The following is a 19,598-nucleotide window of genomic DNA, read 5'->3' as shown; positions in this document are numbered from 1 at the left end:
AGCCAAGCTTTAATAGATCATTTTGCCACTAAGTACATGTGTATAGGCCTACATAATTTAGCTAGACATATTACTCAAGGATGTATTACGTGCTTAAAGATAAACAGAGCCGTACAAAGAAAACTGCCTATGGGGGGAAGACCCTTGGCCACTAGGCCATTTTCTAGAGTCCAAATTGACTTTACCGAATTTCCTAAAGTAGGAAGATATAAATATGTATTAGTCATAATAGACCACCTCACACATTATGTAGAGGCATTCCCCACAACTAAAGCAACAGCTCAGGTAGTAACAAAAATATTACTCGAACAAATCATCCCTAGGTATGGGGTAACAGAAGTAATAGATTCAGATCAAGGACCACACTTTACATCAAGAATCACTAGAAATATAGCTGAAGCCTTGGGAATAAAATGGGAAGAATATACTCCCTGGCACCCACAGAGTTCAGGGCGAGTAGAGAGAATGAATGGGGAACTAAAAAAGCAATTGGCCAAATTAACACTAGAAACTAAGCTCTCATGGATAAAATGCATTCCCCTTGCCCTCTTAAACCTTAGGGCCCAGCCCCGGGCTGACATAGGAATATCTCCCTTCGAAATGTTATACGGGATGCCATATGATGCAGGAACCCCTAAAGATCACCCGGGGGTGTTAGATAAGAACATTCAAGCTTATATCACGGAATTAATGAAGTATAAACAGGAATTGTGGAAAAAGGGACAATTGACTCAAAGACCCCCTCTGGACATTACCCTCCATCGAATAAAGCCTGGAGATTGGGTTCTGATAAAGACCTGGAGAGAAACCACACTGCAGCCTCGCTGGGAAGGTCCCTATCTGGTATTATTGACTACCAATACTGCCATCAGAACTGCTGAAAAAGGATGGACACATGCTAGTCGTGTTAAGGGTCCAGTACAAAATCACGAATGGAGAGTCACTAGTCCAGCGGGTGATTTGAAAGTAAAACTGTCACGAAACCCTCCGTCAAGGAAAATGAGAACATGAATTAACAATGATTGTATAAACGTATCAGTATAGAATTTAATGTAGAAGGGAATATTTTGACTATTGTGAATGCAACTGTTGGGATATGTTTTAGAAAGGTAGTGGACCCACTGCGGGAACAGGGATACACAAATTGGTTATTAGCCTTCAGAGTGGGCCGTGGAAATTTTAATAGAAGGGGGTAAACCTGGGGGTGAATTTGGATCCTTACCAGCATCACTTAAGTGTATAACCAGTGGGAAAAAGAATAGGGTGCAGTACCCCAAAGACCCACTTAAAAGGGAAGCAAAACCAGCCCCTCCTGAAGAATACTCTTGCTGCCGAGAAGATTATACACCCCATGGCTCGAGGCAACCGAGTCGATGGGCAAGGCAGAGGAGATAAAACATGTGGAGGGGTCTGCTCCATTATGAATGAATCCAAAGATTTAGGATCCAGAAGATACCCCAAGACTGGAAATAACTCCCCCGAACAATTAAAGACTCACTACTGCAGTGGGAAAACTGCCTATCTAAAACTAGCTCAATTGATAATACTATTAAGTCTCATTAATGAGGGTTGGGGTACAGAGGTACAGACACATGAGCCATTTAAGTGGTCCCATCAGAAGTAGTGTTACAAAATAGAAGGGGGTTGGATCTTCTCCTATTGCAGCAAGGGGGACTATGTGTGGCTCTTAAAGAACAATGTTGCACCTACGTTGATCAAACGGGGGTAGCAATAGATACAATGGCTGAACTAAGAAAACAGTTAGAACAAAGAAAAAGAGCCCAGGAGTCGGCAAGAACTAAAACGGTTTAATGAGCAAAACAAAATAGTACAATAAAAGAAAAGGGGGGACTGTGATAAAATGTTTGCTCATTAAGACCGGGATGTGGTAGCATTGTGGTGGAGTGCTTGTTCATTAGGACCGGGATGTGATGGTGGAATATGGAGGCCACAAGGGTTGCAGAACACTCTAATTTTATGGGTAGATTGTGTACTCTGCATAGTTACAGGCAAAGCGCGCCCCGATGGATACAAAGTTTCACGGAAGGACCAACCAAGGAACGACATACCAAGTGGCACGATCACGACCGACCAATTAAAGGACAATACGCTCGGGATGGACCTTACAAAAGAAGTTGCAAGGGACGGGAAGGCGCGGCAGTTGGAGGAACGATGATTCCCCTGTCGCCCAGCGCTGAATTGCCTTTTTGTTTTACCCGCTACAATTAATAAAAGTTTCTAATTGGAACATTATCGGCTCATTGCTTATAAATTGATGACAGGTGCTATCCCCTCTCTGGCCCTCGGCTGATGCCCAGGAAGGTGGTGTCTATCTCAGGGATTTCCCACATGGTTTACAAGCACTGGCACACATCAGGAGCAGCCCAGGCACCTTGGGCATCACCCAGTGTCTGTGTGTGAGCAGCTGCCTCCCAGCTGAAGGTCCGAGGACTCAGAGCAGGAGCTCACATGCAGGCAACTCCTTGTGCACTTCTGAACTGAACCAGAGGAATCCCAGCTCCTGTGGGTGTGTAGGGAGCTGAATCCCATTTCATCTCCAGGATTTCTGTCAAGGGATGAGGCTCCTGCACTGCCTCAGCTGGATCACTGCCCTGCACAGGGAAAGTCCAAACCTCGCCTTCCTTGTCTGGTTGCCCTTATTGTTTCATCAAACGATCTCTGGGAGCACTCCCCATATGTCTCCAATCAGTCACTGACCACTGGACATGTGGTGGTTAATTGAGCGAATTTCAAAGCACAGTCATGATGCTGTTGTCTTTCAGGAGCTGTTGGCCATGAGGACCCAGGGACATGTCAGGGGAGACAAGTTGGAAAGATAAAAATTACATAATCTGCTGCTTGCCTGTCCAGGCTCCTGGGACACAGGGAGCTCATAAAAGTGTGCAGGGCTGCAGAGAGACAGCTGTGCCCAGGAGCAGCTCTTGTGCACAGCACAGCCTGCAGGTGACAGAAGGAGAGGAGAGAAACTGGAGAGAGCTTGCAGGATGTGTGTGGTGTGAGCGGGCTGTGAGCTCTGTGCAGGAGCATTGCTCACAGACCATGACAGGGTAAGTCTCACTGCAGACCATGAGCTGCTTTTCATAGAGGGTCAACTTAATTTGGGATATCCCATAGCAGATCTGGATGCAGGCAGTGCATGTTTCTTTACTGTGGAAAAAGCCTTCTGCTCCAGCTGAGGGCTTCCATACTGCAGTATGAAATCACAGCCCTGAGGGCTGCATGTCCCAGCACGGCTGCAGGCTGTGCAGCCGGGGCTGCAGGCGGGTGCCCTGGGCTGTCCTGCAAAGCAGGGTCCCTGCTGTGCCCCAGGGGCTGTGTGCCGGGTATGGGACTCTGCCGCCTGCCAGGCTCAGCACTCAGCCTGCCCGGGGAGCTGCCCAGGGTGCTGCGGGGAGACGGGTGGGGGGAAGGAGCCCCCCGGCAGGGCTTGTGCTGCCACAGCTGCTGCCTGGGGCAGGGGATCACAACTCCACTGCACAACGGAATGTTTCTGAGGGCACTTTGCAAGAGGAGAGCCAAGGCAGGTGGTTTCCATTTCCTGTTCTGAGGCAAAGAGGTTTGGAGTCAGAAATCTAAAAGGGGCAATAAGAGTTCTGAGAATTTTTCATCAATCAATTGCTTGTTTTGTGAACACTCACACATGATGTGCTTTCAGTCTCCCCTTTCTCGAAGGATGGAATTATCATCATTTTCTGTAGGCATGAATAATTCACTTATCCTACAAACAGGCAGCATTTTCTAACTGAAACTGAATGCCACAGAAGCTCGGGCAGGGGGCTCTAAGAGCACTTGGGGTAAAGATATGAGACATGAAACAGATGAAAATATCCAGGGAGAAGGCATAAGAAAATAAAAGGAAGGTTAGAGCTCCATATGCTGCTTCTGCTTAAGGAATGCTGAAATACATGAAATTAAATGCAAGTAATGGTGCTAAATGTACACTGTTGTAAGAGAATAAAAACATTTCATATTATAGCAGGAGGAGTGTGTCTGAGAATGGTCTGGACTTGTCATTATCTTCTGCACTCTGAGCAGGACTCCAAGCCCAACAACAGCAGATGCCCAACAGCAGCTCCATCAGCGAGTTCCTCCTGCTGCCGTTGGCAGACACGCGGCAGCTGCAGCTCCTGCACTTCTGGCTCTTCCTGGGCATCTACCTGGCTGCCCTCCTGGGCAACGGCCTCATCAGCACAGCCGTAGCCTGCGACCGCCGCCTGCACACCCCCATGTACTTCTTCCTCCTCAACCTGGCCCTCCTCGACCTGGGCTGCATCTCCACCACTCTCCCCAAAGCCATGGCCAACGCCCTCTCGGACACCAGGGCCATCTCCTACACAGGATGTGCTGCACAGCTCTTTTTCTTTTCCTTCTTCCTCTCAGCAGAGTATTCCCTTCTCACCATCATGTCCTATGACCGCTACGTTGCCATCTGCAAGCCCCTGCACTACGGGACCTTGATGGACAGCAGAGCTTGTGCCACCATGGCAGCAGCTGCCTGGGGCACTGGGGTTCTCTATTCCCTGCTGCACACTGCCAGTATGTTTTCACTGCCTCTCTGCCAAGGCAATGTTGTCAACCAGTTTTTCTGTGAAATCCCACAGATCCTCAAGCTCTCCTGCTCTGGCTCCTACCTCATGGAATTTGTATTTCTCTTTTTTGGTGTCAGTTTAGGCTTTGGTTGCTTTGTTTTCATAGTTGTGTCCTATGTGCACATCTTCATGGCTGTGCTGAGGATGCCCTCTGAGCAGGGACGGCACAATGCCTTCTCCATGTGCCTCCCTCACATTGCTGTTGTCTCCCTGTTTCTCAGCACTGGTGCTTTTGCCTACCTGAAGCCCCCGTCCATTTCCTCCCCACTCCTGGATCTGACAGTGGCACTTCTGTACTCAGTGGTTCCTCCAACACTAAACCCTATTATCTACAGCATGAGGAACAGGGAGATCAAGCACGCTTTCAGGAAGGTGTTGCAATAAGCACTATTCCAGCTACAATAAAATGCACAACTTCCTCAATAGGATTCCCAGTGGTGGTTCTTTATGTTTTATGCATCTTTGTCTGTTTGATTATGTGAGATATAGGAATGTGCAAAAAAAAAATGTTATTGTACTTATAAATAAAAATGTATTTAAATTCTTTCCTACCTAATTTCCATTTTCTCACTCCAAGAACTCATGTAAACATGGAACCAGATTCCCTGAATATGTTATAAGATACCTAAAAAGCTTTCAAAATAGACTTACTTAGATTTTCTTTCTTCCTACTTTGCCTGGATTTGGGGAGGTACAGCCACAGACAGCAGCACAAAGTGCTCTTTTCATTCATGTGCTCTTACCAGTGCTGCAGTGCTCTTGAGTCCTCTCATTTGTGCAGTCCTGAAGGTCTTGTGTGTCTCACAACAGTCCTGTTGCCTCTACAGCAGCAATCCAGGGCTGCAGTCAGTAGCCGGCAATATGAACAGGTCTGTCAGAGCTGGTCTCCTTGCTGGCACTGCCATAACAAGAGGGCCCCTTTAGAGCAGGACCAGAGAACTGGAGGGAGGCCTCTTCCAAAGCTGGTGTAAGGAATATACCTCAGGAGCTGCTCCCTGAGAAAACCTTGAGATCTTCAGGTGCTCTTCACTGTGTGACCAGATCAGATTGAATAGTCCCAAGGAGATCCGTAAGCATCTCAAGGCAGTGCTGTGGTTTAAGGTTTATGGGTTGAGACAAAGAGAAAAAGAAAAGGATAATAATTATGACAAATGTATTTATACATATATAATATATTTAGTGTATTTTCACACATATACAACATATGCAGTTGCAAACATATATGAACTAATCCCTATGCGCATCTGTCTGCAAGTCCAGGATTAGTTGCAGGGGTTTTAACAGCCACAGGGTTCACTGTAGGAGCTGAAGTGGCTGTCGGGCTGTTGCAGGAGTTGAAGTGACCTCAGAGTTCATTGCCAGAGCTGGAACCACCACAGGACCTGTGACTATGTTGGAGCAGCCACTGGGCTCATTGGAGGGGTTGGAGCCACCGCAGGGCTGTACTTCCTCCCTTGGGAGGAATTTGTACCATTTTCTTATTACCATACTTGGAACAGCTACAGGACCCGTAGCAGGAGTAACTGCAGAGCTCATTATGAGGGGTGGAGTGACAGAGGGATCTGCCCAGAGCTTGGAGCAACTGCAGGACGTGTAGCAAAACCTTGGAGCTGCTGCATGGTCTGTGCCAGGAGTTGCAGAGGCTGCAGCACTGTCAGCAGATCCAGCTCTCTGGATCTGGCACACTGCAGTCATTTGTGCCTCTTGGGGGTTACCAGTGCCACAGCAGACCTGCCCCCAATATTCTACCAGTTTATCAGGATCCTGCAGTTGCTCGGAGATGAAGTTCCAAAGCCCTGGGGGTGCCCACCACTCCAGGCAGCTGCCCAGACCGTCCCACACCCTCTGCCATGCAGAGCCTTCTCACCTTGGGGCAGATCTCTCACTGATATTCCTGAATAATTGTTTAACCTCAATCATAGATTCATAGAATCACCAAGGTTGGAAAAGGCCTAAAAGATCATCCAGTCCAACCGTTCACCTATTACCTATAGCTCCCACTAAACCATGTCCCTCAACACAATATCCAGTACACCCCCGGACTCACAGAGGCGACAATGTAAATTGTGTAATTCCTAATCATATGGACAATATTACTTCCAAAACCCAAAGATGACCGCAGAGCTGAATGTGCACAAAACTTCACTTTGTCAGCTGCCAATTTTATCGTGGTACAAACTGAGGTCAAACAGCATAGCAAAATAAATACCCTAATGCAGCATCCAAGCACCAAGTAAGGAGCTGTGCAGTGAAGCTTCATGAGAAGACTCAACAAGCTCCACACATAGGGAGCACATCCACACATATCAGCACCATGGCCTGCACTTCTCCAGCTCCCACAAAGCCCTGTCCGCTCTGGACAGATGTGCTGCTATCTCAACCCTTGGAGCCTCACATCAGGCACCAAAATGACAGTGGTTGTTGAACCCAACATGTGGCTCAGCAGCACACAGTGCTTTGTGCACTGCCCAATTCCCAGTGGGATGGGGATGAGAACTGGGAAAAAGAGTACAAGTTCTGTGATGTAACAAAGCAGTTTACTAAGAGAGATAAAAGAAGAGGAGTAATAGTTATCACTATATATCCGTTGATATGGAATTGTATGTAACAACTGATGCACAAGCACTTGCTCAGCACCACCAGACTGATGCTCAGCTGGACCCTGGGCAGTGAAGAGACTGAGATGAACTCCCAACACTTTCAATACAATTTCTGCTTGCTGTCAGCTGATAGAGAACGTCCCTTTGGCCACTATCAGTCAGCTGTCCTCACTCTGTTCCCTCCCAGCTCCATGTGCCCTCCACTGACCATGGCCTTGGCTCCGTACAACACTGCTTAGCAGCAGCTGTAAACATCAGAGTGTTATCAATGGTTTTCTCCTAGAACCAAAACACTGCACCACAGCAGACAGTCTGAAGAAAACAATTCCATCCCAGCTGTAACTCAGATTCCTGCCTGTCCCCTCTTCTTGTTCTTCCTGATCAGGAAGCAAGGAACAGAATCTGCCGCTCTCCTCTCTGAGCCCTTTCCATCAGTTCTCAGCTGGCTCCTCTGCCATCCCCAGGCAGAGCTCAGTGCCCTCTCATGGATGGCAGCAGCCTTTTCTCTTCTTCCTTGCCCATCCGTCATGCAGAATCTGTACCCCATTTGCTACAGTACAGAGCTGAGAATCAACCCACCATGTCTCTGTGAACCAAACAAGACCCTAGGCCTGCAAAGGCAAAGAGATTTGGAGTTCGCTGAGTGAATGTTTGTGGTCCTCTCATTAGTGTAACGACTCTTCAGAAAGGATCCCCTTCCAGAAGCATGTTTTGATTTTGCCTGGCTGGGCCTTGCATCTACACCGTGCTACTGGTGTTCAGAAGATGGCACACAGGTACGAGACCCATTGTGGGGCTCACAGTTGTCCAGTGAACATTGTCACTACCCAGGGCATGTCTTTCCTAAAGGTCCTCAGTGGCATTTGCCAGCTGGCTGGGGGTGTGCTGGAGACCCCAGGGAACTGCCATTCTGTTGTAATACAAGAAGAATTTTACAGAGCAGCAGCCATGGATCAAGATAAGCACTTTACAGAGCAGCAGCTGCAGAGCAGGATAAACAGCATGAGAACCAAGGACACCTCTAGCAAAAGAGTGAAAGGCTCGTGGCTTTGAAGCGGGGTTTTAGGGTTCTTATTGCAGAAGCTTTCTTCCAATTAGTACGTGTGATTTTTGAACACCCTTGTTTGTTTGCTATAAAAGTACGGCTCTTCAGGCAATAGATGGACACAGCTATATTTAACTATATTGGTGTGTGGTTGTTTGTCCTAGAACGCTGACTTTTGCCTTCAGGTTCGCCAACACATGGGGGCCCGCAATGTCATGGGATTTAACTCTTGAACACCTGTGGGATCCCGAGAAACTAAGCCAGTATTTGAGTCAGGGATGGCGCAGCCTAGATAGATCTAAGGGGTATGACTTATTTGGGGCTTGGCTTGTGCTTACCGTGCTCTATATAACACTGTTCCAAAAAGAGAGAATTTCCGAGCTGAGGTTCTAGCCAAAAAGGGAAATCCCCAAGTCAATTTTGATCAGTCACAGGAGGCACCTGTAACAATATCAGTTGCCCTTGTGGAAGGCAAGAAATGGAAATGGGTGTCCTCACGTCTAGAACGGAAAAAAGAAGTGGAGGAGGAGGCAACAGAAGATCCAGGTGACAGGTCTGGATAAGTACCGAGAAAGGAAAAAGGAAAAGTGTCATGAAGAAGAGAGTGATGAGGAGGAAATCTCTGTTACTGTTTGTCGATCCCTGAAGATGACTGAAATCGAAGGCGTAAGAAAGGAGTTCACACGGCACCAGAATGAATCTCTTGTTACCTGGTTTCTTCGCTGTTGGGACAGCTGGGACGGTAGCTTGTTGAGATGTGACAGGCCCTTCCCCATATTCTGGAAGAATCTTAGTGTAATACAGTGGGTGTAGACAAAAAGGCGTAGGTTATATAAGGATGTGTCTGTTTCAATAAATTGCCATTTTGCCACTTCATCTCTTTGGTGTCACTTGGTAATTGGCCTAGCTGCTGCTTCAGTTGAAGGCGAGAGATCGTAAAGAAATTAACGACCATAAAGCCTTCATGTGTATCATTAAAATTCTCAGCTATTAGACACAAGCGCTTTCCAGATTGAGCAAGGAACAACAGTACAATTGCACCACGTGTTTCCTTGTGGTGTTACCTACGTGACCACAGAGAAGACACGAGGAAGTGGCATGACCAGCCTACTCCTGTACTATGAGCACGGGTGAGGGAACTACAAAACAGTCCAACCACCAGTACGGCTGCTCCAGTTATCACAGGTAACCAATAGAGGGGCCCTGCCCTCATTCAAGGGAGTGGAAGGGATAATAGAGTTTATTGGACTGTGTGGATTTGATGGCCTAGCACATCAGAACCACAGAAATATAAGGCGCTGGTGGATACTGGTGCACAGTGCACCCTAATGCCCTCCAGTCATGAAGGGACAGAATCAATCCATATTTCTGGATATCTCTCAAGAATTGACTGTGTTGGAGGCTGAAATAAGCCTCACTGGTAAAGACTGGAAAAAACATCCTATGTGAGTGGTCCAGGGTTTCCGTTCATACTTGGTATTGAGGATACCTCAGAAGAGGGCATTTCAAGGATACTAAGGGGTATCACTGGGCCTTTGGAATCGCTGCTGTAGATATGGACAACATTAAGCAGCTGTCTGTTTTGCCTGGCCTGTCAGAGGACCCGTCTGTTGTGAGGCTGCTACGAGTAAAAATAAAAGAGCAGCAGGTACCGATTGCTACAAAGACAGTGCACAGACGGCAGTATCGCACCAACAGGGATTCCTTGCTCCCCATTCATGATTTGATTCACCAGTTTGAGAATCAGGGAGTGATCAGTAAAACTCACTCACCTTTTAACAGCTCCATATGGCCAGTGCGTAAAGCCAGTGGAGAATGGAGGCTGACAGTAGACTACCGTGGCCTGAATGAGGTCACACCCCCACTGAGTGCTGCTGTGCTGGAGAGCAAATAATTCAAATTCTTCTATGAGCCAGTTTTGCTATTAAGTGAAGCAAAGTAAAAGGGCCTGCCCAGGAAATTCAGTTCTTAGGTATAAAGAGGCAGGATGGATTTCATCACATCCCAACAGTGACTGACAAAATCACTGCCATGTCTCCACCAACTAGCAAGAAAGAGACACAATCTTTCCTGGGTGCAGTGGGCTTTTGGAGGATGCACATTCCAAACTACAGCCTCATTGTAAGCCCCCTTTATCAGGTGATGCAGAAGAAGAATGATTTAGCATAGGGCCCAGAGCAGCAGCAGGCTTTTGAACAGATTAAACAGGAGATAGCCTGTGCCATGGACCTGGGGCCAGTACGGACTGGACAGGATGTAAAGAACATCCTATATACTGCCGCTGGAGAGAAAGGTCCCACTTGGAGTTTGTGGCAAAGAGCCTCAGGAGGGACCCAAGGCCGACCCCTGGGATTCTGGAGCTGAGCGTACAAGGGGTCTGAAGAGTGCTACACTCCAACTGAGAAGGAGATCTTAGCCGCGTATGAGGGGGCTCGGGCTGCTTCAGAAGTAGCTGGTACTGAAATGCAGCTCTTTCTGGCACCTCGACTGTCAATGATGAACCGGATGTTGAAAGGGGAGGTTCCCTCCACCCATCATGCTACCGATGCCACCTGGAGCAAGTGGATTGCACTGATTAGACAACAAGCGCGGATGGGGAACCTCAATCGTCCAGGAATTTTAGAAGTGATCATGAACTGGCCTGAAGATAAAAAGTTTGGAACATCACCAGGAGAAGAGGTGTCATGTGCTAAAGCGGCCCCACCATACATCGAACTACCAGAAAATGAAAAGAAATATGCTCTTTTCACTGATGGATCATTTCATATTGTAGGGAAGCATCGGAGATGGAAAGCTGCTGTTTGGGGCCCCACACGACAGGTCGCAGAGGCCACTGAAGGTAAAGGAGAATCAAGTCAGTTTGCAGAGGTAAAAGCTGTCCAGCTGACCTTAGATGTGGCTGAACGGGAGAGGTGGCCAATGCTTTATCTTTATACTGACTCATGGATGGTGGCAAATGCCTTATGGGGGTTGTTACAGCAGTGGGAACAAAATAACTGGCAACGGAGGTGTAAACCTATTTGGGCTGCTGAACTGTAGAAAAACATAACTGTTCAAAAAAAAAGATATGATTGTAAAGGTGTGTCACGTGGATGCACACTTGCCCAAGAGTCGGGCTATTGCAGAACAACAAAACAACCATCAGGTAAGTCGAGCTGCCAGAATTGAGGTGGCTCAAATAGACTTGGACTGGCAGAACAAGAGTGAATTATTTCAAGCTTGATGGTTCCATGAGACCTCAGGCCTTCAAGGAATGGACATAACATATAATTGGGCTAGAGACTGAGGGGTGGACTTAACTATGGATGCTATTGCACTGGTTATTCATGACTGTGAATCATGTGCCATAATTAAACAAGCCAAGAATATGAAGCCTCTCTGGGGGGAAGGCCAAGGCAAAAGTATAAATATGGGGAGGAGTGACAGGTGAATGATGTCACCTTGCCAGGATCTCATAATGATAAGCGTTTTGTGCTTACCATGGTGGAAGCAACCACTGGGTGGCTTGAAACATACGCAGTACCCCATGCTACTGCCAGAAACACAATATTGGGCTGTTAGAAACAAGTCCTATAGAGACATGACACCTCAGAAAGAACTGAGTCTCATAATGGGACACATTTCAAAAATTCCCTTAATAAATACTTGGGCCAAAGTTCATGGCATTGAGTGGATTTATCATATCCCCTACCATGCACCAGCTTCTGGTAAAATTAAAAGATACAATGGGGTGTTGAAAACTATGTTGAAAGCAATGGGTGGTGGAACACTGAAGCACTGGGAAAAGCATTTGCATGTGGTGCAAGGATGCTGTTAAAGTTCATATCCCACATGTGCCCTGTGTCTCATCACAGGATGTGGGGTGTGAGAAGGGCCCAGTCTGAACAAGCAGTCAATCCCAGTGAAACTCTGAACTTCAGATCTCTCAGTTCCAGTGCCCTCCTGTGCACACTCTCCCATAGTTTGATGTTCTTTATGTTCTGCATTGCCCAGAAGTGCACCCAGTGCTCCAGGTGAGGCAGTAGCAATGCAGAGCAAAGAGGGACAAACCTTTCTCCCACCCAGCTGGCAATAAATTGCTTGATGCACTTTAGGGGACTGTTGGCCTTCTTGGCTGGCTGGGCACACTGCTGACTCACTTAAAATTTTATGTTGAGCAGGACCCCCAATCCTTTTCAGTCAGACATCTCTCATGTGTCCAATATACAGACAGTGTTTATGTCCAGGGTTGCCCATACCCAGGTGCACAATCAGGCACTTGTTCTTGTTATACTTTATGTACTTGGTGCTTAGTACCAACTGATACCCACTTCTCTGACTTGTCCACATCTCTCTGCAAGTCCTCTCCACCCTAAGTGGAGGCAGCAACACCTCCTCATCTGGTCTCACCAGCAAACTTGCTCAGAACATCTTCTAGTCCTGCATGCAAGTCATCTGCATAAACATGAAAGGAAAGTGGCCCTAAAATGGAACCCTGGGGAACTCTGACAGTGACCATCTACCAGCCCAATGGAACCCACTGACTATAATCCTTTGGGACAGAACTACTGGCCAACTGCTCACCCACCACTGCTGGTGAACCTGAAAGGCAAAATGTCAGCGTGCTGGGTCAAACAGAGAAACACCAATATAGTTACATATAGCTGCATCAATTTATTGCCCAAAAGCCAGACTTTTATAGGAGACAGACAAGGGTGTCCAAAAATCACACACGCTAATTGGAGGAAAGCTACTGCAATAACAACCCTATAACCCCCCTTCAAAGCCACGAGCCATTCATTCTTTTCCTAGAGATGTCCTTTGTTCTCATGCTGTTTATCCTGCTCCGCAGCTGCTGCTCTGTGAACTCCTTATCTCAATCCATGGCTGCTGCTCTGTAAAATTCTTCTTGTATTACAACACACCACGTTCTGTTTCTGTCTAGCTGTATGCAGGAATTTCTGTCCAGAAGGGTGCTGGAGAAATAGTATCAAAAGCTCTACTGAAATCCTCAAGGATTACATCAACTGCCTTCCCTTGTTCAGCTCAATGGATAAAGGTGTCATAAAAAGACCTGAAATTAAATAGGACCTTCCCCTCTGTATCTTGTGTTGTCTGTGACCTGTCCTTCAGTTGTTTTTCCATAACTCCCACCATCATTTTCTCCATAATTTTACCAAGCACTGTAGTGAGACTGACAGGTCCATAGTTGCCCGTGTCATCTTTCTTGCTCTTCCTTACAATGAGACAACATTTGCCAGCTTCCTGTCAACAGGTATGACCCTAGATTTATTAGATGCCATTGAAATGCGAGCCCAGAGCATGCTAAAGTGTCATCAGTGCAAGAACGTAGATGTGCCATAGCTTTGCAATGCCTTGAAATCCAGACTATGCCACAGATGGAGCAGAGAGGAAGATCTGCCTCTTCTGTTCTGAGCTCATCCTTTTGATAAGCTGAATATCACTACATACTCCATGGGGTCAGGTGCAAAAGACACAATGGGTGCCCTAAGCACGTGGCTGAGGTGGTATTTAGGATGGCCAAGAATACCTCCCTTCTGGCCCTCAGCTGATGCTCCAGAAGGAGGTGTCTATCTCATAGATTTTCCGTCACAGTTTACAAGCACTAGCACAAAACTAGGATCACCCAAGGCATCTTGGGCATCACTGAGAGACTGTGTATGAGTAGTGCAGTCCCTGTGGAATAAAAACCAAGGATTCAGATGAGGGACTCACACACAGACACCTCACTGTGCACATCTGAACTCAGCTAGGTGAACTTGTAGCTCCTGTGGTTCTTTGAAAAACTGATCCCAATTCAGCCCCAGGGTTTCCATCTGAGGATGAGATGCCTAACGCTAGAATAAGGATGGGATGGTCTGTTGATAACAGGACAAATGGAAACGGATTTAAATTAAAAAGGGGAGACATAGGTTAGATGTGAGGAACCTATATTTTTACACAGCAACACTGGAAAAAGTTGCCCTCAGAGGCTGTGCATGCCCAATGGATGGGATCCTGGGTTTACTCTGGGTTTACCCTCACGTCAGTCCATGTTTCTACTCATACTTTTGTCTAGGTGAACTCTCACTTTACTCAAGGTTTTACTCACAGTTTACCATCAGGGAGTGTGATCGGGAGATGGGCTGGTGGAGTGACTTGCTGGCATCCCCGAGGGAAGGCTGCCAGGCAGATACCCCCAGAAAAGTGGTTGACTCCCTGCCCTGTCACAGTCAGACAGACCTGACTGATGAGAAGGGTTGGAAGAGAGTCCCAACTCAACATCACAGGAGCCCCCCCATGCCTGCCTAGCCCTCGACCCCTGATCCATCTAAGCAACAGGTTTGACACTCTGAAATCTGAAGGAGATAAGAATGGGGAGGCAATGGAGGATCTGCCTAGGAGGAAACCTAATGCAAGGCAGTCACTACCAAGCCTTGTGACTTCCTCTGCCATGAAAGAAAGAAGGGTGGCCGTGGTGGGTGACTCCCTTCTCAGAGGAATAGAGGGCCCCATTTGCAGACTGGACCCCAGTTGTCAGTAAGTCTGCTGCCTTCTTGGTTTCAGGTCAGGGACATAATGAGGAAACTCCCAATGCTGGTTAGGTCCACTGATTATTTTCCACTACTCATAGTTTAGGTGGGCAGTGATGAAATTTCTTAGATAAGACTACAAACTATAAAAAGAGATTTCAGGAATTTAGGCCATTTAGTTCACAAAGTGGGAGATCAAGTGATTTTTTGTTCTATACCTTCAGTGGCAGTGAGGGACACAGAGCAGGCTTGGAAAGCAAAGCAATGAACAATTGTCTCAGAGGTTGGTACTGAGCCAGAAACTTTGAGTTCTTTGATCACAGGACAGTTTACTTGGCCCATGGTCTGTTATCCATGAATGGAACCCAACTGTCTCAAAGGGGGAAGTGAATCCTAGCATAGACGGTAGCGGGGCTTATCGAAAGAGCTTTAAACTAGCTACGATGGGGGAGTGGACAAAACAGGGCTTACCAGAGATAAGCCTAGGGAAATGCTGTTTGAGCTGGGAGAGAGGCAGATGCCTCAGCTGAAGTGCGTCTACACCAACGCACGCAGCTTGGTCAACAAGCAAGAGGAGCTGGAAGCAACTGTGCATCTGACAAACCATGACCTAGTTGCTATTACCGACCCATGGTGGGACCACTGCCATGACTGGAGTGCTGTGATGGATGGTTACAAGCTCTTCAGAAGGGATAGAGGAGGAAGGAAGGGTGGTGGTGTGGCCCTTTATATTAAAGAGAGTTTTGATGTTGAAGAGCTTGGGCTTCAGAATGAAGTGCATGTTTGTAAGGATCGGGGGAAAGGCCTGTAAGTGTGACATCTTGCTAAAGGTTTCTTATAGACCGCCTAATTGATGGGTGAGGCATTCTATGAGCAGCTTACTGAAGTCGCAAGATTGCCAGCACACATTTTCTTGGGAGACTACAACTTCTCTGATATATGCTGGGAATATAATAAATAGCAGAGGAATCAGTCCAAGAGGTTTATAGATTGCATGCAAGACAGCTTCCTTACACAGCTGGTATGAAGTCCTACCAGGGGTGGTTCCTTGCTAGACCTGCTCTTCACTAACAGTGAAGGACTGGTAGGAGTTGAGAAGGTTGGGGACTCTCTTGGGCAGAGTGGCCATGAAATGGTAGAATTCTCTATTCTTGGAGATGTCAGAAGGGTGACTAGCAAAACTACTATCCTGAACTTCTAGAGGGCGGACTTTGACCTGTTCAGGACACTTGTAGCACAGGTCCCTTGGGAGTCGCTCCTTATGGGTAAAGGGGTCCAGGAAGCCTGGACACTCCTCAAGATGGAAATCTTAAAGGCACGAGATCAGGCTGTCCCTGAATGCCATAAGGTGAGCCATAGGGGAAGAAGACCAGTGCAGATGAACTGGGAAAAACTATTGAGACTCAGGAAGAAAAAGAGAATCCACGCCCTCTGGAAGAAGGGGCTGGGTACTTGGGGAGATTACAAGGAAGTTGCTAAGGCATGCAGGGAGGAAGTTAGGAAGGCACATTAATTCCCTGTCCCTTAATCCATGCCCAGAGCTTCTCAGCCATGTCACTGCCAACTGTAAGCTCCATGCAGAGTTCAAGTGGGACACAGAGGGCACAGCCTTCTGCTGGGTGGATGCAAGTGTTGGTGAACTAGATGGGACAAAGCCCTCCCACCATGCCCTCCTGGGAAAATGGCCACCCCAAGAATGGCAGTCTGCCTCCTCCATGACCCCATCTGAAATGCTCCTGCACTGATTGATTATAGGGCTTTAAACCAGGTCCAAATGGGGAAGGGTGGGGAATTGGATGTGACAGAGAAGGGCTGAGGGATATTGTTGCTGTTGGAGATTGAATGGAAAGCCTCTGAGTTGTTCTATAGGATTGTGTGAGGATTCCTCAGAGAAAGTCTTGTTGCCAATACCCCGTCCTAAATCTTACTGTGTACCCTCTGGGGGTAACCCCAACCTACTGCTGCCCTAAAGTGCCTGTAGACCAGTGCGGGTAGCATGGGAAATAAACGGGACAAATCAAGAGAAAACCACAGAGCTTTTCCTTTCATGCAGGCTGCTGATTCTGAGCAAGGCCCTGAACATCAGTACCACAGTGTAGATGCAAGACCCAGACAGGCTAAATCAAAGCATGCTTCTGGAAGGGGATGCTTTCTGAAGAATCCTTACACTAATGAGAGGACCACAAACATTCACTCAGCGAACTCCAAATATCTGTGCCTTTGCAGGCCTAGGGTCTTGTTTGTCTCACAGAGACATGGTGGGATGGTTCCCACCTCTGAACTGTAGCAAAGTAGGTACAGACTCTTCATTACGATTAGGCAATGAAGATGAAGAAAGGCTGCTGCCATCTGTGAGAGTGCACTGAGCTCTGCCCGGGGATGGCAGAGGAGCCACCTGAATACTGATGGAAAGGTTTCAAAAAGATGAGCAGCATATTCTGTTCCTTGCTTCCTGATCAGGAAGAACAAGAGGAGGGGGACAGGCAGGAATCTGAGTTACAGCTCAGATGAATTTTTTTTCTTCAGACTGCCTGCTATGGTGCAGTGTTTTGGTTCGAGGAGAAAACCATTGATAACACTTTGATGTTTACAGCTGCTGCTAAGCAGTGTTGTACGGAGCCAAGGCCATGGTCAGTAAAGGGCACATGGAGCTGGGAGGGAACAGAGTGAGGACAGCTGACTGATAGTGGCCAAAGAGACGTTGTCTATCAGCTGACAGCAAGCAGAAATTGTATTGAAAGTGTTGGGAGGTCATCTCAGTCTCTTCACTGCTCAGGGCCCAGCTGAGCATCAGTCTGGTGGTGCTGAGCAAGTGCTTGTGCATCAGTTGTTAGATACGATTCTATATCAACGGATATATAGTGATTACTATTACTCCACTTCTTTTATCTCTCTTAGTAAACTGCTTTGTTACATCCCAGAAGTTGTACTCTTTTTCCCAGTTCTCATCCCCATCCCACTGGGAATGGGGCAGTGCACAAAGCACTGTGAGCTGCTGAGCCACATGTTGGGTTCAACAACCACAGTCATTTTGGTGCCTGATGTGAGGCTCCAAGGGTTGTGGTAACAGCACATCTGTCCAGAGTGGACAGGGCTTTGTGGGAGTTGGAGATGTGCAGGCCATGGTGCTGATAGTTTCCCTATTTGTAAAGCTTGCTGAGTCTTCTCATGAAGCTGCATTTCACAGCTCCTTGCTTGCTGCTTGTTTTCCCTGCTGCATCATTTGTCAACTCTGGATGCTGGATTAGGGTATTTATTTTGCTATGCTGTTTGACCTTGGTTTGTACCACGATAAAATTGGCAAAGTGAAGTTTTGTGCACATTCAGCTCTTTGGACATCTTTGGGTTTTGGAAGTAATATTGTTGGTATGATTAGGAATTACACATTTTACACTGTCGTTTCTGGGAGACCAGGGGTATTCAAGGAGAGACTGGATATTGTGTTGAGGGACATGGTTAAGTGGGAGCTATTGGTAATAGGTGAACGGTTGGATTGGATGATCTTTCAGGCCTTTTCCAGCCTTGGTGATTCTATGATTCTAGGATTGAGGTTAAACAATTATTCAGGAATATCAGTGAGAGATCTGCCCCAAGGTGAGAAGGCTCTGCATGGCGGGGGGTGTGGGACAGTCTGGGCAGCTGCCTGGAGCGGTGGGCACCCCCAGGGCTTTGGAACTTCATCTCCGAGCAACTGCAGGATCCTGAGAAACTGGTAGAATATTGGAGACAGGTCTGCTGTGGCACTGGTAATCCTAAAAAGGCCCAAATGACTGCAGTGTGCCAGGGCCTGGCCCACACCTACTGAGCTGTGTTCAACACTATTCAGCATCTTCAAGGGGAAGAGAGCTGGATCTCCTGACATTGCTGCAGCCTCTGCAACTCCTGGCACAGTCCCTGCAATAGCTCCAAGTTTTTGCTACACATCCTGCAGTTGCTCCAAGCTCTGGACAGATCCCACTGTCACTCCACCCCTCATAAGGAGCTCTGCGGTCACTTATGCTACAGGTCCTGTAGCTGTTCCAAGTATTGAGATAAGAAAATTAAGCAAACCCCTGAGTGCTGCTGTAGAGACGACGGGACTGCTGTGAGACACACAAGACCTTCAGGCCTGTAGAAATGAGAGGACTCGAATCCTCTGTGCACTGTATCAGTGTAAAGAGAGGAGGAATGAAAAGAACTAGTTGTGCTTCTATCTGTGGCTGTACCTTCCCCAAATCCAGACAAAGTTGGATAAGAGAAGAGCTAAGGAAAAGCGTATTTTGAATGCTATTTATTTATCTCTTAACCTATTCGGGGAATCTGGTTCCATGTTTACATGAGCTCTTGGAGTGAGAAAATGGATAGTAGGTGTGAAAGAAGTGAAACAAATTTTTATTTATAAGTTCAATAACATTTTTTTGCACGTTGCTATATCTCACATAATCAATCAATCAAAGATGCATAAAAGATAAGAACCATCACTGGGAATCATGCGATGAAGATGTGCACTTTATTGAAGCGGGAATAGTGAGTATTGCAACACCTTCCTGAGAGCGTGCTTGATCTCCCTGTTCCTCATGCTGTAGATAATAGGGTTCAGTGTTGGAGGAACCACTGAGTACAGAAGTGCCACTGTCAGATCCAGGAGTGGGGAGGGAATGGAAGGGGGCTTCAGGTAGGCAAAAGCACCAGTGCTGAGAAACAGGGAGACCACGGCCAGGTGAGGGAGGCACGTGGAGAAGGCTTTGCGCCGTCCCTGCTCAGAGGGCATCCTCAGCACAGCCACGAAGATCTGCACATAGGACACAACTATGAAAACATAGCAGCCTACGTCTAAACTGATAGTAAAAAT

The sequence above is a fragment of the Coturnix japonica genome, chromosome 13, assembly GCF_054131305.1.
Source record: "Coturnix japonica strain WE chromosome 13, WE-NBRP24, whole genome shotgun sequence".
In the NCBI taxonomy this organism is placed as follows: Eukaryota; Metazoa; Chordata; class Aves; order Galliformes; family Phasianidae; genus Coturnix; species Coturnix japonica.
Note: the sequence above shows the minus strand (reverse complement) of the source record.